Source organism: Anas acuta, chromosome 1, assembly GCF_963932015.1.
Source record: "Anas acuta chromosome 1, bAnaAcu1.1, whole genome shotgun sequence".
NCBI lineage: Eukaryota > Metazoa > Chordata > Aves > Anseriformes > Anatidae > Anas > Anas acuta.
This window is the reverse complement of record NC_088979.1, coordinates 106,726,607-106,753,730: the sequence shown is the minus strand read 5'-3', so window position 1 is coordinate 106,753,730 and position 27,124 is coordinate 106,726,607. Positions and strand designations below refer to the sequence as shown.

The 27,124-nt window shown below is 34.7% G+C and overlaps 1 long non-coding RNA gene across 1 annotated transcript in view; it reads left to right on the top strand.

Annotated features, from left to right (window-relative positions):
* The window catches only part of LOC137860717 (uncharacterized), a 42,355-nt gene that overhangs the window by 4,502 nt on the left and 10,729 nt on the right, over nucleotides 1-27,124 (top strand). The gene's annotated exons all lie outside the window — the stretch shown is intronic.

The following is a 27,124-nucleotide window of genomic DNA, read 5'->3' as shown; positions in this document are numbered from 1 at the left end:
ACTGTTTCTGTTTGATTGCCAGTCAGTTAAATGAACTGTTCTCTGAGTGGGCTGAAGAACCAGCATGTACGATTGGGTCTTCACACTGCTGTGACAAATGCACTGGAAAAAGTCATTGCAGTTATAAAGATTTTATTATTCATAAAGGCACACACATTTTAATTTGGCTTTGAAAATACCTTTTAATTTTTGAGAGTTCTAGACTTGTGTTCACCTTTTTATAATCACAGTTGTAACAGAGTGAACCTTGACATTTATGCAGTAGATTTTTTTCAGAATTCAAAAAGGTACACAATGAATGAAGGAATGATGAACACATATTCACAAGGAATACAGTCTACAAGCGTTTTAAGAATTGTGTTTCAAATACAAAATGTGCTGAAAGTGCACAGTGGGGTCCTCAATGCACAAATGGATCATTTGTATACAGACTTATCAATTCTCATATAGCCAATGAATTGTGTAGTCAGCAAACATTTTGAAGATATAGATGAGAATAAAGAGATATTGTAAAGTTCTCAGCATTTGTCATTATCATGACAATAAACCTGTACACCATGGCAAATAGGCATATAGCAATTTGCAAATAGGAGTGATTGAAATTACTGAATGGTTAGGAATCATACACTAAGGAATGCAGACAGCAAGAGCAGATGGGGTGGATGTGAAGCCAATTGTATTTAAGAACAGAGAGCAGTTAGAAAGATATCTTAGAAACTGTCTAACAACAATACAGAAATAAAGAGCAAAACTCATAACAAAATGTTAGATCTGGCAACATCCTTGCCTATGAATGGAAAGAAGCAAAAGTGTGCAACATAATGCCATATGTTACTTAAGGCTAACAGTTTGGGACCAGGGTGCATCACATGCCAGTGTCACGTTCTTCCAGCTAGTCACATCCTCTTGTGATATATTTTGTGCCTTGGAGGAAGAATGTGGCAGCTTACCCTTCCTTTCTAACATTCCTAGTAGCCTTTCTTCCATATGATTACTGTAGGAACCAGAAATAATGCATATGCATACAAATATAGTTTTCAAATTGCAAAGCAGAATTATTTTGATGCCCATGTGAAGGTAATCTGTGTGAAAAGAGAGGGATAAAAATATGTTTTTATTTACATCACTTATCTTTTTGGCAATAACCTTTATTTGTTTTGTTTTGTGTTGTTTTTAAAATAAGTCCTATTAGTGATCTCACAGTATCATCTATGTAAACATATAGAACAAATTAAGCTAATGCTTGTTTCTCTTCTACCTGGAAAAGTGAGAATTTTCATGTGCCAAAGACAAGGCATTCTTAATGTTTCATTCAGGTCTCGATTCTTCAAAGCCAAATCAGAAACAGGCATATTCTGCAGTCTTTTTCTCGTCAGGAGGCACTAATTAAGTCTTTTTCCTTCACTGTTTTAATGAAACAAGCAGATCTGGGAGATCGGTCCTACTCTGTCAAACTTGGTTAAAATTAGCCAACAAGCTCAAAGTTAGACTGAGGGATTGAAGGACAAACAGACACTTGTATATCCCAGAGGTGAAAGAGATAAATGCAAACATCTTCATCAGAGAAATCTTGTTTTCCTAGGAAACCAAGCTAAAAAGACTGTTCACTCAGTGGTGTAAGACACTATTCATCTCTGTGGAGATTTTTAAAATTTCATTTTGCCCAATATGAAGTCAATCATGCCACACAGTCCTTCAGTTTTATGAAGTGAGGACAATTAACTATTGAAGAAATCAGTGTGGCTTCTAGTTGTCATTACTGGTGAGATGCAGGCAGAAGCTATCCAGAAGGGGCAGAAGACTAGACAATACAGTTAAATCAGACACCACTTCTAGAAAATAATACAAGCTGTGCTATCCAAGAAGCTCAGCTTTGTGATCACATTAGCCTGTACTGGCTGTTACAGTGAACACCTGGCTCTAACCCAGCTTGTTTACCATTTAGGGCCATAGATTTTCTTTTAAGAATATGATATGACATGGGTAATGCGCAAAATGTTATTTCTCTTTCAGAGTCCTTCAGTGAAAGTATATTCTGCATGCTTTGGTAGAAAATGTTGAGGAAAATTTTAGTCCGGATATGCAAATACTATCCAGTGCTAGAACATTTAATGGAAGAACCCTGAATATATTTAATGGGAGTATTCTAATTTTCTATTTTCCATACTCCTTTTATTCACCACAGTGAGGCAGGTGGGTGGTAAGACACAGGCTCCATCCACTCTGCATGACCTAGAGGTAATGTGGTCCATAGTCCCGTGTCTGTCTTCTGCCTTACATTTATTAAAACTGTTCAAATTAATTACCGACTGGAAATTCAGATGGGTGCAACAACTGCTGCTCATAGAAAAGTACACAAGGGAAACAGAAGCTCTAAGGTGATGAACTGGCATTTAGATAATTGTAGGGCAGTGTGGACAACCACTCAAAGGGTCTGAGGGCTGGCTCATGACTATTCCCAGCACCTACCTGTAGACCCCTACTCTTCTTTTTGATTGCTAATGCTGCCCCCTCCTTTTCAAGCTTTTTTGGTACTTCCACAAGCTTTTCCCAACCCCTCCATGATCAATTGCTCCATGATAAGAGGAGAATAATCCCTTTTCCTCCAAAAGCTTCCACCTTCTTGCAAGAACTTGCTTCCCTGCTTTCAACATTTCAGTTTTATCCAAATAACAAGGTAGCAGGGTATGCCAGGAGCAAACAAAACCTTGGCCTTGCTTGTTGCGGTAACAAGAATGAGCAGCCTCTTGGCTCAGGAGAAGGGCACTTGTGCCTGGCCTCACTGCTGGTGAGCAAAGGACAAGGACATCTCTCCCTGGACAAAGCTATGTAATATTCAGGCCCTGGCCACTTATAAGCTAACAGGTTTTCCTCTAAATGTCATGCTCCAAAACAAGGAAAGTAGCTAAGTCTTACAGTGCTAGAAACAATAAGAACACTGTCAGGTGATCACAGTAAGAAATCACACCTGCTTTATGTGTTTTACAAAAACATTCAAGTTTAGTTTATATGTATATAAGGAAAAAAAAGAAAAGCCCTTGACAACTGATTAGTACAAAATCACTTGTTCTTTCCTTTCTCACACTTTATTAAAAATGACTTTTACGTGCAAAAGAATAGGAAACAATCAAGACACTGACAACTGATTGTTGCTAAGTGTTTCCATCACAAAAAGAGAAGAAAAAAAGTAGTTACATGACTTTGTACTGTGTTCCTGATTTTATAGATCATGCAAATAAAATAGGACAACCTCCTTCTAAAGATCCATTATTGCAGTGTCTTAGGAGTCATGAACTGGAAGTAAAAATTAAATGTACATTTCAAGAAACTGTGATCTAATCTGCACTCCTTGCATAGCATTAATGGTTGCCTGAATTAGTTTGAAAGTAAGCTTGGAGTTCTACTAGATAGATACTACATTACCAAATTTTGTTTTAAGTGTGTGCACTGAATGTTACTTGGAATTAATATGACAGAAGAAGAGAGAAAGGGAAAATATGTGTAGCAGAAATTTCAAGTACGTCTAGGTTCCATTTTGAGAAATTACTTGCACACAAGCAATATTCATGAAACTTTATGTGTCTTAATTATAGGTAATGAGAAAAACTCGTAATAATTCTCCATCTTTATGGTAATTTCTAATTCAGCCCTGTTTTCATCCCAGATTATTCTTATAATTTCCTGTTACAGTTGGCAAATTTTTGAATAGATTAATGCAAGTGAAATCTTTTTTTTTTTTTTTTCTGTATTACTCAGTATCTCAGTTCTGTGTGCTTTACATAATGATGTAAAAACGGTTTACAACTTCAGAGCTGTCACTAAATCACAGTAAGTAAACAATGTTGAATAAGAAATATGGGGAAAATTGGAATTTTAAGTAGTTTTTATAGACAAAAAATTGAAAAATAAAAGTTGTGATCATTTTCTATTGCAATGGTAAAGGAATGACATGGAGAATACAAATATTGTATTATGAATACACTTCTTTTAAAAATTCTGGTCAGCAACACCAGGTCCTAAGTGTTTGGTAAAACTAAAGTTAAACACATGCCAACAAACCAGAAAACACAGCTACACCTAGATCACACACATTTCTAGATCAAAATATGGACTGTATCCTCAGATTCCTTGGAAATGAAATGTTGCCATCTATTAAGGGTTCTTTGCAACCCTTAAAAAGACCTGTAGTCCTTCAAAGCACTTGTATCCTTGGATACCTTCCACTTTCTTTTCATTTGCTATATGCTGTTCTTCTGAACACCTCAAAGTACCTTATAAATAATGAATTAAGCTTTAAAAAAAAATCTATCTTGTATAGACAGTATTGCAACCAATTTACCAGGGAGTGAAGTGAAACATAAAGAGCTACTTTTCAAAGAATCAGAACAAAGTAGAAGATGAAATTAGAAGTATAACCATGAGCACATGACAGCAAGTAACAGTTTTAGCTACCTTTTAGCAATCAAATAAAATACCCCCCCCAAAAAAAAAAATAAAAAAAAAATCTCAATCCCTATTCTAATCTGTAAATTAAAAAATAAATTTAAAAAAAGTACATGAATATTTGAACATCTATTTATATCCTTAAATGCTGTAATGGTCTATCATGCTCATGTGGGAATGGATTGATTGGAGTGCAATATGTATGCATTTGGGAATAAACAAAAGCTTTCTTTAATCTTAATTTTAATCTTAATTTTCCAAAACGAGTGCTGAAATTGCAGCATATGAGCATATAAACAATTGATATGACTAGTCTGGAAAAAAATAATGTCAAAACTTTCAAGTGTTTTATGAACTAGAATGTATCTTATGTTAAAGAGTTTTAAAATAACTTGATGATTTCTCTCCACTTTCTTAATACTATTGGTCATGTTTGACTGCTGTTTAATTATGAAAATATTTAAATTGCTTATGGACAGTTCTGTAATTTTATTAACCATATAATAATTATTCATAGGTGATGACACATACCTGTCATTCTTGTTCTGAGTAAATACATGTAATATTCCTTTGTGATTTTATTTTTTTTCATCTAGAGTTTATTTAGATAATGGACTATCCATTATCTAAAATGTTTGGTTGTTTTTATTGAAGTATCTTAAAGAGTCCTTGAAAGAGGACTCTTGAAAACAAATGGCTAGGATGAACTCCACCTATTCAATGATTAATATGTTACATCCTGTATTTTTCTGAAATGATAGATTTTGATAAGGTAGGCACCATGATTGTTACTCTGGTCTGTGATTTTTGTTTTGTTAAAATAGTCTTGTGCAGCACTCTTAAAATGTTTTATTTGCATTTCAATCTAAACCCTAGACTCTTTATCCTAGATGTAAACTTTTGCTGCTACGGTAAAGGAGGGAACAAAATAGCTCTTACTTACACATAGCTTCTGGTCAAAGGTGTTGAGCTAGATGCAAACAGTATTCCACTTCGTAGATTAACTAATATTCAGTGTTTCTAAGCCTCTGTTTTGCTCTTTTGCATAAACACTTAAACCATAAAATTTTCTGTACCATGCCCCACTTAGGTTTGTGTTTGTTCACCCTAAGGAAAGAGTTAAATCCTCAGAGTGCACAGTGAGGAGTGAGTTATGTGTGTCATTGCAAGCAGGAGCCAACAAACCTTTTTCTATATCTTTCTGTGTCACACTTGTGAAAGGCAAATAAATAAAGTAAATCCTCAGTTAGTGTATCACTATTCCAGTGTTTTTTTCAGCACTATGAGTGAAGTTCATGCTGTTAAGTTTTGTAAATGCAGGGCTAATCTCTAAGAATTTATAAGATATTCTTGGTTTTGGTTTTGGTTTGTTTTGTCTTTCATTGTTTTGCTTTTTTGTTTTGTTTTGATTTGTTTGTTTTGGTATGTTTTTGTTTGTTTTTGGTGTGTGTTTGCTTTAATCAATCTGTTCTTTGTAGGTTCTGAATGTTCTGAATAATGATGTCTAAGAGAAAAAAAAATTACTACGTGTACAACACCCTGCCCCCCCCCAGTACCATTAAACACTAGTATTTTGAACAGATAGAATGAGGCTGTTTCTATTAGAAAGCTCTTGATCTTCTTTTTCTAATCATTATAGGCTTCCATTTCTCTTCTGACAGGTCAAAAGACATCAGTCTTAGACTTGTCACAAGTGCCGGATTGCATTTTGCCATTTCTGGGCTTCAAGCCAGTGTAAATTTAAAAGTAGAGAGAAAAGTGAATGTTTTTTCAGGCTGCTTGGATGTTACGATTCTTCTTTTGTTTGTTCTCTAATTTTATTAATTCTTGGCTGTTTGAGTAACATGCCTATTATTGGTGGAGGAAATTCTAGGAGACTTCAGGTAAAATAGGCAAGCATATGTAATAAAATTCTGTTTACCTCTTGGCAGTGGTTTGTGAATCATTGATACCAATAACCCATATTTAATGTATGGATATCTGCATGCACTGAGCTGAATCAGAAAAAAACATGTTTTAGTTGTTTGTTTAATTTATTTCCTTCCTAACCTATGCCAATAGTCCTTAACTTGTTTTTATTTCCTCTGTGTGGTACCTAAAGATGATAAGAGAGAAAATGCTGATGTTTTCTCTTCTTCCTCTGCCACCTGTATGATTCAAATGCGCTGTCTTCCACTAGTATTTAGCTTCTACAATAGGAGACTTTTTTTTTTTAATATGATTTGACTTCATCAAATAGTTTGAGTGAATAAATAGAGAATTGAAAAGAAATTATTATTCCTTGTGTGTGTGTTTGTACCTTTGTTATAGTAAGGTGAAAATTTGTTTTTCTTTCTAGATTATTTTTATCAGAATATCTGACTTGTAGCCCTAATATCATATAATTGAAAAAATATGTCACAGTGTGCACTCATATCACTCATATTTACAGATTTCACTTTTTTTTTTTTATAACTAATTAAACAGTAGATATTTGAAAGCTGGAAATACAGATCAGTGTAGTACACATTATTCTTGCTTTAGAGGAAAGTAGTTTTGACTAGAAAATTTTCAGAATTTGAAAAATCTCATAAATACCATTCACTGAGTAGATTATTCTGTAAAATATGTACTGTTATATCTAAATATTCTATCCTTAGATAGATTCCATTTGTGTCTAGATATATCTAATCTGTAATAGCTGGACAATGTAATAAAGCTGTCCTACTTTGGGCCAAACCAATAGTGCACTTTCTAAAACTTATATTTTCTTCAAAATGTACCTGCACAACTTTTGTCATGTTTTGGGAAACAGAGGACTCTTTCAGTGACTTAAGTTGCATTTTTTTTACCCACTAAGATGTTGAATAATGAACCCCATGAGACAGATTCTTTTTGTTAGACTTGTGTGTATATATAAATTATGTTTGTGACTGTCAAAATTGCATGTATGACTGAACATAAACATGTTTTAGAATTGTTTTGATGTAAATCTTTCCTTTGAAAAAAAGCATAATATTTTGTGATCACATAGTTTCTTCATCAGTTTTTGAACACTGCAAGCACAGGATACTGTATGTTCTCATTCCATATGGAGTCTGGCAATTTTAGGTACAAAAGGTGCATAAAATTATGGAAATTGGACCGCATTTGACCTCGAAGAAAATAAACCCTAAGTAAGTTCTGATTTTTGACATTGCAATGATCTGAAATCCAAAATTAGATTTTCTGTTTCCTGTAAGGCAAAACTTTCATAACTTTAATTTCAGTTGTCAATTTAATCTCCCTGGCAAAAGTTATACAGAAGATAGGATGTAAGATGAATAAAAAAAAAAATTTTTTGCTAACTTTTATTCATTTTATAATTTCATTCTCAAAACCCCTCTGCATTGTTTGTCTCAGATAGATTTCTGATATGCTTATGGTAGGTATTTCAACAAGACCAAAATATTTTTGGTTCATTTATTCAAGACAATTCAACTACTCAATAGGTTCAGTCATAGCAGGGAGGAGTGGCTTGAGGATCCTTACCTGTAGCTGTCTTTATATGTGAGTTATTCTCACTTCTCACGTCTATGTAAGGAAATCAATGTCCCATTTTCTCTGCCGAGACCAGCAGTTTCTGATGTTGGATTAAAAATGGCCTGCATTGGAGTAAGGTGTTAGACAAATATCATTATCTCCTCTTCTTCCCTTTGAAGTCATTCACATTGAAATATGACAGCAATAGAAGGGCAATTTGTCAGAGGCCAATTAAAACATACATTTTCATGTATGTTGTTTTCCTGTATTTCTAGTATTTGTTCATGTAACTTGAATTTATATCACTTCATATTTTTATCACAGTTTACATTTAATTTGGCATACATATTTGCCAGACTACAAAGGGAATACCTCTCTGGTTCCCTTGAGAGCTCAAAATTTAGTCAAGTCTTTGGTGTAGATATCTTTTGGTTATATGAGAGAATTCCACTTTCTCCCTTGGGTTCATTCAAGGGAAAAATTTACCCAGTGCAAGAGATAATCAGCAATTTACTTACATTTCTAACTTAGAGTTTCAACACTATCCTGAGGCTTTCGCCACTCCTTAATGTTCTGGTTCTTCCACTTAGAATATTTTATTTTAGAGAAATAAAAAGTGTTTTGAGAATGTTAGGTACCAGGTCATGTTCACTGTTTGTGCTGCTTCAAGGTGAGACGAAACACTTGTTCTAACTCTCCAGCTGAGATACCCACTGGTGTGAAGAAAACTCCTGAGTGACATGAAAACCGGCTGAGCTTTTGTCAGGTTATTTAAGATAGGTGAAGAAGTGCATGACAAGAGCACCATAACTTGCTGGTGGCTCCCAATTAGCACACCTGTACTAAGGCTGCAGCATGTCAACTAGGTGTAGAGTTGGTGAGTGGCCAAAAGCTTGCTGTAGTTTAATTTTTTATCTCTACCCTCCCAGAACTGTACATTTGAGATCCTTTTTTTTTTTTCTGATTTTATTTATTAATGAGAAGGCTCTTTAAAGGAAATCCCAGAATTGTGATCCATAATTTCTCTTGATGTCACTGGCAGTTAGAGACATTAGTTGGAGCAGACAGTTTTAGGCTGACTGCACACCAGGATTTGCTGGCTGGAAGAGTACTTCTGAAACGGTAGGATCAGTGCTTAATTTGTATCTTATCCTTCTGCAAGCCTTAAGAATAGAAATAAGACAGAAGAAATCAGAAATAGTGTTTTATGTCTAATTGTTAGTTTACTTAATTCCACATTCAATTTTACTGTATGTGCATTTGCATGCACATTCACAGGTGCACATCTATGCACAGGAGTGCATGGGTATTTCTGTTTCTTCCTGTAAGAAAGCCTACCAGCTCAGGCTAGTAACCCATTAGTACCTTATCCTCCATTGTGGTGGGAGTACCTGAAGGTCCATTGCATCTTCAAGCACGTGTGTATGCATGCCTGTATGCTTCTGTTTCTCCAGGACTGGTTAGGGATAGGCAAGGAGAAGCTGCCTCAGTACATCCAAAAGCGACCTCATTCCCACTGCTTAGCAGCTATCGTTCTGCTGCACTTGACCTCCTTGTTGTAAAGACTACATTGTGTTACCCTTTGCACTTCTTTGGCTAGGACTGTAATCTTGCAGAGTTAGTCTCTCAGAAACTGGTCATTCCATGCTGAGCCATCCTTTGCCTTATTTAATAAACTATGTTTTGCCATTAATATATATATTTTTTTCCTTTTCCTTTTCTTTTCTTTTCTCAATCGACAAACAGCTCTTGAGAGAACACCTAATCTAGAGCCTCCAGTGGGGACTGCTTATCAAGTGCGAGCCTCCTGGCTGTGTAAAGGATTCACCTCTAAGTCCTTGTCTCAGAAGGAACCTCAACTCCTTTTATTCCTTTAAATTACCATAATTGTGTGTCTTGCACTTGTAGTATTTTCATGTTAATGCTGTAATTTTCTCCTTTCTCTTTTTGGTTGAATTGGTTTCAAGGCCTTTTGAAGTGTTTCCTATTAAATAAGCTAGGAGGATTTTTCTATTTTTTTTTTCCTTGAGGTACTAGTATTAGGTGATGGCTGAAGCATTTCTGGTGATAAATCTTTTCTGGTGTCACCTCTGAAATGTTGATAGTGGAAACTTGGTGTTTAAATGACCATTACAAGATAAGAATCTAGAGGAAAGACTTTCGGTTTATAATATTTAAAATAAATCCATTTCTTGTTAACACTCACAATTAACACAATTGTGCTTTCCAGTTTTATTGACTTTTCTGAGACCTTAGTGAATTTATTTAGGGAATTTTAATGAAAAAAAATATTTAAGATTTAGCCTCTTGCATGAATCTTGGCTAGTAAAAAGTACGTAAATATGTTGAATTATTATCTGATTTTAAAAAAAATAACGTGATGTTTTCAAATGTGGCCCAAGTACAGCAGAAATATTTCCATTTAGTATCCAACTGCTTAGAGGGATTATTTAACTCAAATTCAGCAGTGCTAAAATCTCTCATCATAATTCATTATATAATAGGATTACTTTGAAAGAGAGCTAGATGGCACAGTTGGTCAATACAGTAGGATACATTTGTAGAGGTCTAGGCTTAAATCTGACCCTGGGACACAAATGTATCATGTTTGCTGGTCTAAATATAAATCCAAGTAGATGTTTATTTGTATTCCATACACTTTGGCATTACTTCATGCAGCTGGCAGCCTGTTCAGCAAAGACCTAAAACTCTACTAGCAGTTTTGGACAGAGGTACATTGGCACAGCTGTTTGGAGAACCTGATTTAGTGCATCTAAACTGTTCTTGGCTTTAACCAATGGAGGTAGTTTTTCACTTCTCTGACTGCTAAAATTTATCAAATTCACACAACAAATTAGTAGAAAACAAAGAAGAATTGTGTCACTGGAATTCATCAGAGATACTGGGTCTAGCTGTTATTCCTAATTATAATTGGGATAGAAAAACTGGCTTAAATAAAATTTAGTAATAATACCCAGTGTTGCAATATTCCAGTAGCCCAATTATCTCTCAAAATTAGTAAGTATGAAAGAATAAAGTTCCAAAAATATCATTAACTTTGCAGTGTTTGGTATTACAGGCCTGTTTTTTATTTCTTTACTCTGCAAAGTAGTGGAAAACGTTCTGGAATGAAGATGGCAGATTTCACACGGGTATAAAGAAATGCATAACAAATAAAGAAATCATACTTATGCTATTTTGTATTCTGTGAGAAGGGCAATATATTAATTTATGTATTTAACTAAGAAAAGAAGGGAAAAGGTTCTCTTTGGCTGGATGTTACAACAAAGTCACATTTTTTTTAGCGGAAGAGTATGAAAAGCAAGTAGGTAGCATGCTGCTTAGGGCGGCAGAAAGCCTGTTGTCACCTGGCAGTGTCCATACCATTTTGCCTTCTTGCTTCATGTTGTCTGAACTGGCCTCTCTTTCTTGAGTGCAATTGGTGTTGTATAGCTGTGAGGACCTGGCTGCCTCTCTTTATTGTTTATTTCCAGCATTTCCAAAATCTGTCTTATTTTAAGACATTTGAACTGAAGGAATGACTGTGCACATTGATTTCAGAAGACTTGGTTCTGAGTTTTTAGGATGCAATCTATAATTACAGCAATTAGTCATGAAAGTCTATGTAACTGTATTAGACATAGTCTAATTATATTTTACTTATCTGCTGTTTCATTTAGTAGTTATTTCTGAATTGAATTGTGTATATTAAAACAAGGTACATCATCTAGAATAAAACAATCATATAAGCAACGAGAACATTTATGAGAAATAATAACAATACCATATTTATATTTCTGCTAAATGTAAAATGTTTTTTTTTTTTCCATGCTTCCATACAAATTAAGTTTGCTATGTGGTAGCAGAATTTGTACAACCAAATTTCAGTGCTTTATTCTGAAGCTGTTTTTCATCTTCTATAGACTGATGTGTGAGCACCATTTTTACTAGATGTAGATTTAATGTTAAACTGACTCAAAATTTTTGTTTCTTTGTGTTATATGTTTGAATTTCTTACCTTTAATTTTTAAGACAAAGGTTGTGTTGACATTTCCTACAGAGAAGAAATTACACTTTGCATGTCCTACCCAAAAGCAAAGGCAGCATATAATTGTAAAAGGGAGCAAAGCAAACTCAAGCTACATAGAAATCTTAAGTTCTTAGTACTTTGGGAAATCAATTATTAGCAGAGTTTGCCAAGTAAAACATTAGATCTTTCATCACTTCAGAGTTTTCAGGCAACATGGAGAAAAGGACTTAGTGGACTTAGGTATATATTTATCTGTTTTTAGAGTCTCTAAAAAAAATAATAATCAGAAATTCTCACAGCATAGAATAATAAATATTTATTGTGCTAGAGGAAGAGCCCCAGACTGAATGTTACCTTATGGTAAGAGCAGTTACTGAGGAGCAAGAGAAACCTGGACACCAACTCCCCGATCTGTCAAGTCAGAACGCAGAGCTCTTCTTTGGCAAGGCCGGACCTGAGCCCTGCCCAGTTGTTGAGCTGTCTTGTTCTCTCCGTGACCGTGAGAAGGAGCCATGAGTTCTGCTTGGTACTTCCTAGCTATTCAGAAAAGAAAAGCACCCAAATGCTATTAACCCGTTCACATTACTTTCTGCTGTCTGGATTAGGAGGCTTTCTTCTAGTCTACTGGTGTATGTGGCTCCTGTTCTGAAACTATCATTTGTTTTTAAATGTCCATTGATGTTTAACTTAGATGCTGTGACTAAGCCATTACTACATGGAAAAATAAATGTTAAATACTTTAACATTTCCACCATAGACCTTTTCTAAAGTATTTGAGTGAGCTCAGGCAGGAGGCCTGTGTTTTCATAAAGTTTGTTGAGTAAGTTGTGTGGGTGGGATGACAGAGCCTTTTATCTTACAAACAGACAAACACTACAAATATTGAGATATATGGTGCATAATGATGTATATGTCACATGTATGGCATACTGCAGAAGAAAAATTAATATTGCTTTATAAAATTTGAAAACGCAAGTAATAAGCTCTAGAGTATTATTAACTCATATTCTGAAGTTTCAGCTACAGTTACATAGAAAACTCAAGCTGAACAAATCAAATACTCTTAGATTTAAAACATGGAGTAGAGTCTCTGTTGTTGAAAAAGACTCAGGTATTAATATTTCACATTGCTTTAAGTGCAAAATTTGAGCTATTTCTGACATCTCTTGTACCCTTATTTCTAATGCTTCCTATAATGTAAGTTATCAAAGAGTGTATTTCAAAATGTTATGCATTGTGTCTGATTATGTATTTATTCTATAACCTAATACAGTGTATCCTGTAATGACCTTAGCTGCTCTGAATAAAAAACTCATTATCTGTGCCTAGGTGCCATTCTAACATATCGATGCCCTAGGAAATCTTGAAATTCTCCAGTATCAGTGAGAGTAAATTTGTAAAGCAACATGTTGTCTAAGATGAAAACCAAATCATTTGAAATGACTGTCACCACTGAAAAAGGAAATAATGCAAAATCAAATATTATTATTATATTGTAGAGTATTACAAAATTAATTTAATTTTCTAAAAATTTCAAAACCTGACATTAATGGAAGCAGATATATTCTTGCCATTAAGGTTCTTAGAACTAGAGCAAATATTTCAGGAAAAAGTCTTCCCTAGCAATGCTCTTCTCTGTAAACTTCATAATGGAAAAAGATTCTGGAGAGAAATGGGACATCCACTGTTACTAAAGAGTGCACCATACAAAATCACTGGGTAAAGTTCCCATATAATTTGAAAATGCTCTTAAATCTATGTGACATGAAATACAAATTAAAAATGGAAATGTTCCTGAAATCCTATAAATTAGTTCAGCTAATAGAAAAATATAGTCAGCAAACACACCTGTTGCTCTTCTGTTAACATTATCTGTATATTCAGTAAAGACATACATATTTATTGCTGACCTTTGAGAGCTGGTTAACAAATCTTTGCATTTTCTCTACCTCTTTACGTATCCTGAGTGTGTGAATTCCTGGCCTGATGGATGCTCCTGACCATTGCTTAAAAAACAAACAAACAAACAAACAAACAAAAATGAAAACATAAAAAAAAAAAATCTTTTTGGAAAATACAAGATAAAAAACTTCATATCATAAAAAGCAGTATTGATGTTCTAAATTTAAATCAACAGAAATCTGAAAATACGAAATGGTTTGTAAAACAGCTTGCTTGTTACTCTAGATTATACCATAAATCACTGAAGCATAACTAGGTTTGCATTCTGTTTTCTTTACCTGAACACCTCATGTTACAGGCAATGTCGTTTTTGGAAGCCACATAAATACTATTATTTTCTGTAGTGTATAAAGTCTCACAGAGTGTCTGGAAAGGTACAAACACATGCAAAAATAGTCATCCTCAAAAATTCATGCATTTGATTTCAGATGAAAGCTGTACAAGTAGAAAAAAATTCAACTCCTTTCCCCCACTTGCACACTTTGTATTACTGTATGAAAATCTGTGAACATTTAGGCTTTGACTAAGAGCAACCCTACTTTTAAGTGCTGCTAACTTTGAACTTTTGCTGGAATAAACACTTATTATTTCCCAAGTGTTTGTGTTTCACACGTCCAATATATATGCAACACAGGAACATTGGAAAAGTTACTATGTTCTATGTTAGAAAGTCATAATATTTAGTAAACAATTGGGGCTGCTTTTTTATTATGATGATTTCTTGGGAAAAAAAAAAGGATATATTTAATATTTTAGATGGAATTTGATATGTAGGAGATCCAGATTGATCTGGTTATTGAAATGTTCCTTAGACCCTATACAATTCATGATGTATAAGCACTGTGAAGTATCAATGATTAAAAATATTTCAAATACCAGTTTACAGTAACGGGAATTATGCAGATTTTTAGCAAATGTAGTCCTTGGTTATTATAAATTTAATTTTACAGATTCTGAATGTTGAACCCTTGCATTTTTTGCAAAATAACAGTTAAGTGTTAGCAAATCCGTGGCTTACATAGAAAGTGGTTCATCTGCGAACATGGGAAAATGAGGATATGATGTTGATCAGACTGCATGTCTGTGAGGTGTCTTCGTGTGGCAGAGAGTATGTACTGCATTAGAAAATGCTAATAGACAGACCATGACATTCCCTCATCCCATTAAGACTGAAGCAGCATCAGGATTTGCCATCTGGCTCTCCATGTGCACCACTTTTGTCAAATTCACTCTTTTCCCTCTGTTTTTTCATCCTCCTTTTTTTTATTGGTTTTGTTGCTACCACCACCAGCCCTTTATTCTTCCTCCCTTTGGAACAGAAATCTTCAATTTAGCTAGAGATGCTTTTCTCCCGTCTGCTTCTGCCTGCCCACAGATGCTAATAACAGCTCCTTCTTAGGCTGATGACTGGTCTCTATAGCAATCAGGCAGCAGAAGCACTCAGTGCTAAAAAACGAGCAGATCTTGGTAGCAGCCTCACAATTTTTTGTCTTCCACCTCTCTGCAGTAGTTACCACCTGTCTTCACCTCTGCAGAAGTGTGTAAATGTGCTGATACTCATCTGGTAGAACAGGCCAAGTAGTGGGAAACAGCTGGATGTGGATTAGTTACCTAAATGAGTAAACTGAATTAAAATTTACATACTTTTACTACATTTTATGGAACTAACAAAGCTTATGAAATATAAGTAAGTATTCTGCCACTGTTCAATATAGCTAAATAGCTAAAACACCTAATGAAAATGATATACATATGAAGTTTGACTGCTTTCATGTTAAGTGTAGATTACTGAAATAATGAATAGAATTCTTCCCTATGTATTTTGGGTGAAAATGCAATAAATATTCTAATTCTTAAAGGAACATATTCTCAGACTGGTTGAAGATGGAAATATTTAATTTTCTATGCAAGAATGTCTATGTAATACCACAGAGAAAAGGTGAATGAGTAGAGTTTGTTTTTATTGCAAAGGCAAGATTTAGATACTGTATGCTCTGCAGGAAAATCAAATAAGATGTTCTGTCAGGAAGATAAAAAATAAATAGCATTAGTTCTCTAGGCTGATTCTAAGCTATCAAAAATATGTCCAGTCCAACATAGATGGCATTTAGTTACAGCACAGATGAATATTTGGCAATATTCTGCAGAGACTGAAAGGATGGCTTTTGTTTTACCAGACACTTGAAGACATGGTATTCTAAATGTTTCCTTTGTTTGGCATCAAAAAGTATTATGATCATTTTGCTAAATAGCATGCAACCAAAACTATCAGGGGATGTACTGTACTGACAGCCTTTGAGTTAGAAGATTAGTTTTGAATGAACAAAACTTCAAGTAATTCTCTAGGTCTTTCAATCAAATATAGGACAGATGTGTTATAAATAGTGTTATACATAGCATAGTAAGTGGCTTTGAAGGTTTTCAATAAGGTCAGAGCAAACCTTGTTCTGGGGGCAATTGGCAGGTGGCAGCAAGTAGAGTATAAGTTAAACCCCAAAGTAATTTTTCAAGGCAGAAACAAATGTGATTTAGATTTAGTACTTTAAGACTTTAGTACAGTCTTATTGAGGCAGTTGAATTAAAAAGCAGCAGCAAGTGAGAATTTTCATAAACCAGAGAGAGATTCGCTTTGATTGTTTCTTCACAGTGCCTTCATTGGACTTGTCAATGGGTGCCAGAAAAGGAGATACTGTCCTTTATGAATTGATATTCACTATATTGGCATGACCCACTTGTAGGGACCCTTGCGTAAAGGTACCAGAATAATTTATTCCTCATCATTTTGGGAATAACTTTATCTATTTGACAAGGACCTGTGCAGATTCCATTTGCATCTCTTCTGGGAGAGTTGTTTGCTGTGGAGAAGCTCGTTTGGTGTAGTGGTGATCAGGTGTAAGAGAAATACTGAGTGAAGCAGACTTCTGTCAGACTCTGGGGTATGAGAGATTAATAAACAAGGCAGGTTTTGCTATATATTATTTTCACCAACTTACATAAAGCAAGGTGACTTTTCAACATAGACAAGAACTCCAAGTATTCTGGCTGTGCAGCTGATAGTGCAGTGGTGTCTTCTGCCTGGCTAGCTTAACCCTGTGCATATTCTCAGCACTGACTCCAGGTCAGCAAAGAGTTGGAACATATGAGAAATAGACTGTCTGTATTCTTAAGTTTAAAAGCATATGACTAAAATGTCTGTTGAATAAGGGCTTACCTGACAGAACCGAGCCTGGTACAGAAAGTTACCTGACTTTGCAAATGAATGCAGAATAGTAATGTTGTATAAGCTGCATGAAACACAACATCAGCGAAACAATGAAAGATATGGTTCTTGAAAAATACCAGCAGGGCATGAATGGGAGACAATATGCAGTTGGAAGGAAAATATTAAGTCAGACAAATTGTGCACAAGAATCTCAACATTCATTTAATGAGAAAGTAACTTTCTGGTTGATAAGGATGAAAAGAATATCTGGTCAGTATGGACAGATAATGACTGGTGCACTTGGTTAAGCAGTAAAGTCTGAAACCACAACCTTTGTATATATTAGCAAATCATTCATTTCCATGCTGTGCTCATCTCAGTATCAAATGTTTGCACCTAAAAATGTACATCGTTCTTTTATTCTAACTAAACAACAGCTAGAAGTGAAGAAAGGACTTATTATAATAGAAAGGATCTTTTCTATCTTCAGGGAGTATCTTTTTTTGCACACAGGAAATACCAGGAGATCTGTGAAAGAAAGATCACTGATTTTCTTCTGTAATAGGGAGAAGCCAGGCACCAGATTCTCAATAGAACAAAAGTTGGTGTTCTGTTCCAATAAACCCAGGGAAATAAAGGAATGAACAGAAAAGCTAACATTCCAGTATTCTAAGCTAAATCTGTCAGAATATACCAATGATACTATTTTTGACATACATGTATATATGCATAAATTCTACTGACTAGAGCTACGGTTTGGTTTTCAAAGTCAGCAGCATTGGAAGAGCATCCTTAATATTTTTTCATTCCGTGCCTCATGATAGATATTCAGTAATATTTCTTTTGGAAAATACTCTTCTCTTATCTCCCTTTATAATACCTGTTGTTTACAAACTATTAAAAGATCTATTGAAATTTTCTCTTCTGTGTCTATGATCCAAAGCTACAGTTATCTGTAGATAGATTATTTTTTTAGCTGTACATTTGCACAGACAGTCCAAAATACGGAGTTGCAGGCATGTTGCTGAATGATTAATCTCTTTTTGCTTTTTCCACAGAAGCAAAGTCAGTCTAGTTTAATAAACCACCTCTGGATAGCCATCTTTAGAAGCTTAAGAGTAGAACCAGAAAGTTTATAACATGCAGTACTTAGTTTTCCACCATGATCTTCTAACTTTAATTATAATTAAATTTAATAATGTTTGGTTTAGCTTGTGACTCTCAGACTTACTTGTTTTGATCTCCACTATTGTTTTTCTACTTGGAAACAGAAGTGGAAACCAGAGAACACATCTCAGACTTTGGGGTCTAATGTTTTACGCTCTAAAGCTGATTTTGTAAGACTGCCAGAAGGATTTGTTGTCATTAGTTGTTGCTGTTCAATATACACTATTTCTGAATGTGCAAAATTATTTTTTTAATATCTTCCAGTAATACATTATATCTGATATGTATATGTATATCTCAGATAGCAAATCTTAAATTATTCACTTTATCAGTAAGCATTCCTGAATTGTAAATCAGTGATAACAGAATTCCAGTCTTCTCACTTTAATCAGTATTAAAGTTTGCTTTTATTATGTGTTCACCTCTTTTTCTCATTCTTGACAGTGATGAAGTGCATCTCAGTATATTCTAGAGAGACATTTTCATGCCTCTTCATATTTCTCTCACCTTTCTGTGACCTCCTTGTGCTTCAAGTTTTCTTTGCACCTCTTTGTTAGTACTTTCAAAGCTTTTGACTGTTGAGTTGGGCAACTTGGTACTTCTGCCTTGGGGAATAGCACATGGGTTTCACAGTATAGTTACAATAATTCATCTTTTCTCAGTTCAAAAGCCCACCTGAAGAGGAATCCATTTGGGTCAGTCTGAAGACAATATTTTTCAGGATTTTTTAAATTCCTTCTGGATGTTTAAGGGAAGTGTAAAATTACATGCATGAGAGGAGTTAGGTGACTCTCACAAAGTCTATTAAGTGTTGGACCTGATTTTTGTCCTCTACCATCTAATTACATGATTGAAGCATTCTTCTGGAAGGTGGCACAGTGGTTCCATCCAGTTTTTGCTGTAGTATATTCTTAAGCATTTTATACAAAATGAAATTTCTTCAAGGGACAGTGTGCTATCTCAGGTATTTAGGACATCTTTTGAATAAGTAAAAGATTACTTGTGTACCATAATTGTGAAGAAACCAAAGAAGAGCAAGACTAGAACTCACATGAGTGTCCTAGCCACAACACTCATATAAAGTGAGGAACAGGAAAACAAGCATGAAGGAGATGCAAGTGACAGAAGGTTGTCATCTAAATATTTCCTCGGTACTTAAAAATTTGATTTTTTTCTTCAAAAAAAATAAACCAACTATTTCTACCCTTCCTAACATTTGTTTTCTGCTGAAAATACTTGGATTTGGCATAGTTTTGCTAAACCATTTTCCAGCAAAAGTTATTAACCAAGTATGTTTCATCAATCTTTTCTGGATTACTGTAAATTGCCTGATCTGTTTATATGTGTTTATTCATATATAAACGTGCTCAAAAAGAAGCTATGAAGTTCTCAGAAGTTTAACCCAAGTTGTACATTTTATCAGTATTTCATAATAAAATAAATCAAGTGTCCATACAGGTGTACAGGGGAGATAACTGCATATCCTCTTGCTATGTCACACTCAGATGGCAAATACTGTATGCCATAAAAATGTTCTTGTACATCTGCAATATTTTCTTTATAACAAAGAAAATAAATGAATGGTTTTGAGTGTAGTTGAAAGAACAAGTGTGTTGTTGTATTGCTTTATGATCTGTCCTCTATGTAATACACTCTTGACCTTTCAAGGAACTGCTTTCTTCTTTCAAATGTATTTTCTTTTTTATAAGTCTAGATATCTGTGGGTCAGGGAGGAGAGCAATGGAGTATTGTAGTAAATTGACCAGTATACAATAATGCTACTGTCCCTGCAATTGAATCAGAGTTGTGCAACGTACGCCCTGTACTAAAATAGCTGAAGAAGACTCAGTTATTCTTCAGGTGGCAGAGACCTGTATTTCCACAGCTGTATTGTTCCAAGGTTAAGTTCTAGCTGCTCTTTTTCCAAGTGTACATTGTGATAACAATAAATATTAAAGCACACAAATGACCAAATTTATCACTGTACTTTTTCTGCTGTTTGTAAAGCCAACACATTCTTTTCATTCTTTTTCACTCCTGTCTTTAATTTGTGATGGTTTGTTTGACTTCTGTTCATATATACCAAGTTATTCATATTTAACTTCTATTATGGGACTGTCATTCTGCATAGAAAGACTCCACTAACACAAAAAGAGAAAAAAAAAAAAAAGGAAAAAATAAAACAACACACTGAATCATCTGCCTGAGTGTACCTCTCTTCTTAAAACAATTTTCATGAGAATGCAAAAAGATCAAAATACAATACTGTTTTAGTAGATTTTTTCCATGTTTTCTTCTCCTATTTTCCTAGAAAACTGAAAGTTTTGCAATAGAAATGTAACATAGAAGTGGTGATGACTTCTACTGAAATAACTCACAGCCTTCAGAAAGAAAGAGTGGCATTACTTTGGTAGCCTTTGGAAACTTCTGCTACCTAGGATTCTGTTGGTTCATTGCCATATTAGTATTGATATCAGTGTTTTATTTGTCAGTCTGTAGACTTTTCTAAATGATAATCTGGAAAAAAATCTCAAAGTAGATTATCCTTGGATTTATGAGCTGAGAATTAGAGGGAACTTTTGCATTAATATTAGAGGAAACAGTTATTCTGGATAGGAAAATACAGCTGTTGCATTTGAAGGCTTCCGTTTTTCTTATTCAGCAGCACTGGAAGATAGGTGTTGTTTCTGATGTTGAGTTACACTAACTGATGGAAGCTAATTTCCTTTAAGTAAACATTAGAAAAGTTGGTTGGATAAGCATTTATTATTTGCCTTGAGTGCTAAGCATGATTTATAGACTTTTTTTTTTTTTTTTTTTTAATGTGGTAGCTTGTTGCCCTTAAGTTGCATAAAGTTGCAAATGAGAATATTGATTGTGATATTGATCAGCTCACTGATGGTGCTGAGACATCACTATATTAATTAGAAGGTCCTACACTTAGTTAATAAACTTTCATTTCTTTCTGTTGTTTTACTGCTTTCTCAGAGTTGTATGCTATACATGAATAAAAGCATGTTGTGCTTAGTGGTATCCATGTCTGGGCATAAGCACTAAGGACAAATGAAAGACTGTGAGTCTTCATCCAGTAGCCATTTAAGTGAAGAGTTTTTTATTTTCTTTTTCCTTCCATAAATTTCAAATGCAGTTTGCTTTGTAAAAAATGAAAGATACAGAAACAGAGAGAATAAGAAGATAAAGTTGTTACACTGAGTCTTTAATTTTTACAAATTAATTGTTTTGATTTTTATATCTATTGCATTTAAATACCTAGTCCTTATGGGTCTGTAATATTTGGGCAGTACTAGCAAAGAAGGCCACTGGTTAGGTGGTAGATAATGCCAACACCAAGAAAAAGAAAGAAAGAAAAGAAAGAAAAGAAAGAAAAGAAAGAAAAGAAAGAAAAGAAAGAAAAGAAAGAAAAGAAAGAAAAGAAAAGAAAGAAAGAAAGAAAGAAAGAAAGAAAGAAAGAAAGAAAGAAAGAAAGAAAGAAAGAAAGAAAGAAAGAAAGAAAGAAAGAAAGAAAGAAAGAAAGAAAGAAAGAAAGAAAGAAAGAAAGAAAGAAAGAAAGAAAGAAAGATGGATGTTGCAGGAAGCACGGCCGAAAGCACGACAGACACCAGCAGAGTCAGATCATGCTCCATTTTATTGCCCGAATAGCCTAACTTTTATAGAGAACTTAACAGGGGTGGACAGTGTTTCACACAAGATTATTGGTCAAAAGCACTCAGACAAACAACTGCAAGAAAACAACCCCACCTGCAAGAAAACAACCCCCTTGTGATTAGCAGTCACATAGACCTTGTCCTTGAAGCCAGCTACTGGTAACAATATTTTTCTGAGTTCCTCAATTGGGCGATGTGGGAACACTGTCATGGGAACTTCTCATAGTTGCCCTGGTAGCTTGGTTTGCTCAGCTACAGCAAGCCATGGGATTTTTGCTGTTTCAAGAAATCCCTCAACAGAAAGGAAGGAAGGAAGGAAGGAAGGAAGGAAGGAAGGAAGGAAGGAAGGAAGGAAGGAAGGAAGGAAGGAAGGAAGGAAGGAAGGAAGGAAGGAAGGAAGGAAGGAAGGAAGGAAGGAAGGAAGGAAGGAAGGAAGGAAGGAAGGAAGGAAGGAAGGAAGGAAGGAAGGAAGGAAGGAAGGAAGGAAGGAAGGAAGGAAGGAAGGAAGGAAGGAAGGAAGGAAGGAAGGAAGGAAGGAAGGAAGGAAGGAAGGAAGGAAGGAAGGAAGGAAGGAAGGAAGGAAGGAAGGAAGGAAGAAAAATGTTGCATCAGTAAGTCAATCAAGAAAACATTTTTTTCTTGTTAATGTAGTTGTTACTGGTATAGCATCAGGCATTGGAGCCATTATCAGTATAAAAACCATACCTTAGCAGAATCTATGCTATCCAAAAAGTTTTTTTGTTGCTGTAACCTAAGGTTTCCTATGTCCATAAACATTACCACCGTAGCTGGTATAGTTAAATTTGCACATCTTTACTCTGCCTAGTTGGGGTACACATACACAGTCATTTTAAAAGTTTGCACTGCTCTATCCCATACAGGAGGACATATAGGCTGTATTGCTATGGGGTACCTTTGCAAAACTTAGCTAAATTCAGGTTAGCAGTTGTGCTAGCATAGTTATTTTAGAGAACAGTTGTATTCTGTGTACAATTTTAAGTGACAAAAAGATTACACAGAGTTGTGTGGATCAGTGCAGTCATTGGAATGTAACAGTGTTTTCTTACCTGTATTAGCTGAACATGAAATCGAGGTTTTTCTTTCTGCCTTCCTAGGAACATTTACCCCACTCAGAGTGGTGATGCCATCCCCCAGCATGCCGTGAAATAGTCTAATAACCTGGCACACAAAAGAAAGGGGAACAAAGTTTTTATTTCATGAAAATGTGGTAAGTGACTGAATTACAAATAGGAGCTGTCATAAGAGAAGGAAGATAGCTTCTGAAATATTTTTAAATCACATGTAGAAAAACACTATGCTCTGGAACTGAATGTCACTTTCATTTTGGCTATTTTGATGGCTCCTCTACTTTAGAAAGTTCAGAATTCCTGTCATGTCGGTGAACTGATTTTTCCTGTTTTCTTTTAGGTTCACTTGTCCCAGTGTGTCCAGTTGAATCATTCAAATTTGTGTTGAAACCTAACAGACAAGCGACAGGAAGTTTATGAGCCTCAGGGAGACTTGTCCTAGCAATTCTTAGGCAGTGTGAGCAGCTCACTGTACCTTCAGGTCACATTATTTATTGATTTTATTTAAAATGTTGTTTCATAGAAATAACCTTACAAGGTGCACAATAGATTTTCTTAGGGCTTGAATAGGCATCAATATGATGCAAATCAAAATGATACAACAGCGGTATGTTGTATACACAGCAAAGTTATTAATATAAACAAATCATTTTAAAGTAACCTAAGTGTGTGGTGTTTGAAAGCCAAACTGTGAATGAATTACTGTTTCTATTTCTGCTTAAGAGAAAGACAAAGTACCACTAAATATATATATATGTATGTATATACAAAAAAATAAATAAATAAGAAATGCAAATCTAAAACAAATTTAGTTTGTTACTGCTAGACCAATTATTCTGGGTTTTACAAATTTTATCTTTTTTTTTTTTTTTTTTTTTTAATTTTGAGTTCTCTGTAAGAAAGACAGGAGACACTGAGCATAGATGCAAGCTTCCAGAGGCTCTGTGGCTCAGTGATCTCTGACTGATAGATGGTGGTAAATCTTGCTGCAGCCTCTAAGAAGATACCGCTTCCAATCTTTCACCCTCATACTTCGCTGGAAGTTACCCTCTGTGTAGTAAATCTGACAGAAGTGGACATTTGCATGAAATTTTGCTACTTTTTCCCAAGGTCCATTCAGTTCAACACTAGGTGTTGAACTGAAATGGCTGAGGCACAGAAGTGGTCCTTTCCACTAACTCTGCCATGGGTAGTAGCTTCAGGCAAAGAGATGAGAATTAAAAAGCTGGAGAATTACTGGCTTTTGAATTCTTATGATTGTGGGCTTCAGGGATATGAGTCAATGCCTCTGAATGTTATGAACAATAATATTAAATATTTCTCTGATTTAGAATTGACACCTTCATAGGGTCCTTATCCTGACATGATGTCTTGTTATTCAGCTTGAGGAGGGCAAGTTAGTGGAGTTGTAACACTGGATTGGAGTGGTGGTGGATTCATGTGAAGTTTGTATTTCTTATTATTTTTAGAGAGAAGCAATCTCAATTAGAACATTGTCTTTTAAGCACTGATTTTATGCATCAACCCAGCATTTGCAAACAAGTACCGTAACAGTAGGTCAAAGTGTTGATACAACACTAGTGTAAATCTTATCATAAATAAGTTGGGTTTGGGTGGCTGTCCAGTTTTCTTTTGTTATGAATTTTGCAATGCCATGTTTTGGTCCTGGTTGGAAATTCTATTTACTCATGGGTTGTTTTTCGTGTTTGTTTGTTTGTTTGTTTGCTTCATTGTTGTTTGTTTGTTTTTGCAAATTTCCTGTACTGAGAAAAGAAAAAAAAATACAGTGGCTAACATAATAAATACTTCTTTCTTACCGGCTCAAAAAGCAGTTTAGAGCATACAGCTTGTTGCTGTCCAAAGTATGATCAAGCACTGAAAACTGTAGAGTTAGTCTTAGAACTGAGGAAAATTCTCCTTAGAAACTGTTTTTAGTAAGCTGAATACATTATACTTTTAAAAATATGTATATACATGAACATATAATTGAGATGGATGTACAGGTGGTACGCTTCAAGAAAGACGTAGAAAAAGAGATTAAGTTTAAATGTGTATTTAAAAGTGGGGTTTTAGAAATGGTTGCTTTTCTTACATTCAAATTCAGGTGTTTTGTGAAGTTAAATAGGATTCAGTTGTTTGAGGATTACTTTGTGTACTACTTGGATTTAAATCACAGGGCATTTCAGATCAGCTACTGTGTTCAAAACAGCTGCTGTTAAAGGATTTATAGAAGATATTGCTTCCAGGGTATTAGTATAGCAGGTCTTCTTCTAGCTGAATTTGAAGTGCAATGCAAATTTTATATTGTCCTTGTCAAATGTATATCTTTGGTTTTTTGAGCAGTCTTGATCTGCTGTTTAAAGGTATTTACAAGTTCAAGAAAATGGCAGTTAGAATATTTAAAACAGAGGAACATAAGAGTTAAATGGTGTGAAACCACGCTTTCTGTGTAATATCATTGTACAGGAGGAAAAATGTCTCTATAGTGAAAAAAGGATCCAGAATTATGCATTCAGTGCTTTAGATCCGAAGGAAATCCACAGATGATATTTCACTGAGGATATTGTTAATGTCTTGGGCTATCATTATGTAGCATTTTTCCAACGGGATGAAAAGAACATGGAGTATTTTTGAGGGGAGAAAGAGAAGATTTTGTTAAGCTTTTTAAACAAAATCAAATTAAAAAAAAAAAAAAAAAGAGAGAAATATGCGTACAGTATTTCACCCACAAACAGATGGCCAAACATAACAAATCAATAGTATGTAAATAACAATGTTAAGAAGATCTGTTGCAATGCATGAAAAATGACTTGCTTCTCGGCTGCTACATTCATACAGACTAAACCTTCACAGAAGATAGCAGGATATAAGTTTTTGTTTTGTTTTTTTTTCTTTCAGAGACAGATGTAGTGGCTCAAAGTTGCCGCTTTCATTTACAGGTCCATTTTTATAAGCTGCAGAACCAACAGATGCACTTTAAACCTTAAAAACACAGTGGCTAGGAAATACATAGTGCTGGAAGGTCTGAAAGCCAGAAGCAGCAGAAGGAAGTGCTGCTCTGTTTTCACAAGGACTGTGAATTCCCTGCACTTATGTAAGTCCACAGCAGTGAAGTTATGACAATGACTCCTAACAATGTGAGCAGAATTATTTCAGGAACCAGACTGTGGAGTAGTGAACTAATTGTTGTGTGATGGCAAATCATTACAAAATTGGTACAAACATGTGTTTTCCTATTTAAATCCACATGAAAAGCATCAGTCCAGATTGTATCATAGTGTGGCATTCCTGGATGTATAATTAGTTCAGTTCTTTCAAGACCTTCAGTGATTTTTCAGGTGTGTTGCAAGTACTGTAATTAGTATTCTAAGAAATATTTTCCCCCTAAACTATGCTCATTCAAGTGACAGTAATGGAGTATCTGGTCATAATGCTAAAACAGGATTATGCAAGTGACCTGACTTGTGACCTCAGGTTATTAACTCTATACCTCTCTCTGACCAACTTCCCTCTATGGAGTATAAATGTTGATGTTTTACTTATCTCCTTTAGTAAAGTATTTCGAGTTCCTTGGATAAGAGACTGTTTAGCCTAGTTTGTATACAGCATTGGACAAAAAATACAAAATAGAAAATGGGCATAGAAAGCTCAGCTTTAAAGATTCTGCTACCTGTTATTTAAGAGGAATCAGAAGAAAGTACTCCACTCTTCTGAAAATAATAAGATATTATAGAGAGTGTTGATAATTTATACACTTTTAAATTAGGATTTTAGAAATGTTAACTTGTTTTTAGAAAAAAAAAGTTTGAGAAAAAAACAAGATTGAGAAATCTGGTAGTCTAAAAAGATTGCTTTTTGTGCAAATGATATGAAAAAGTTTTTGAATGTTATGTAAAATCAAACTTAGTAAAATAGTAAACATTTCTGATAAAAAGAATGTTTTGATTGTTTTTCCCTATTGTTCTTTGCTACTAACGTAATGTGATTTTCTGGGTGTCTTGACTATTATTCCCGCTCTTTATCAGGATCAGATAAAGTATTTTCTACTTTGAGATTTCTGTAAAGA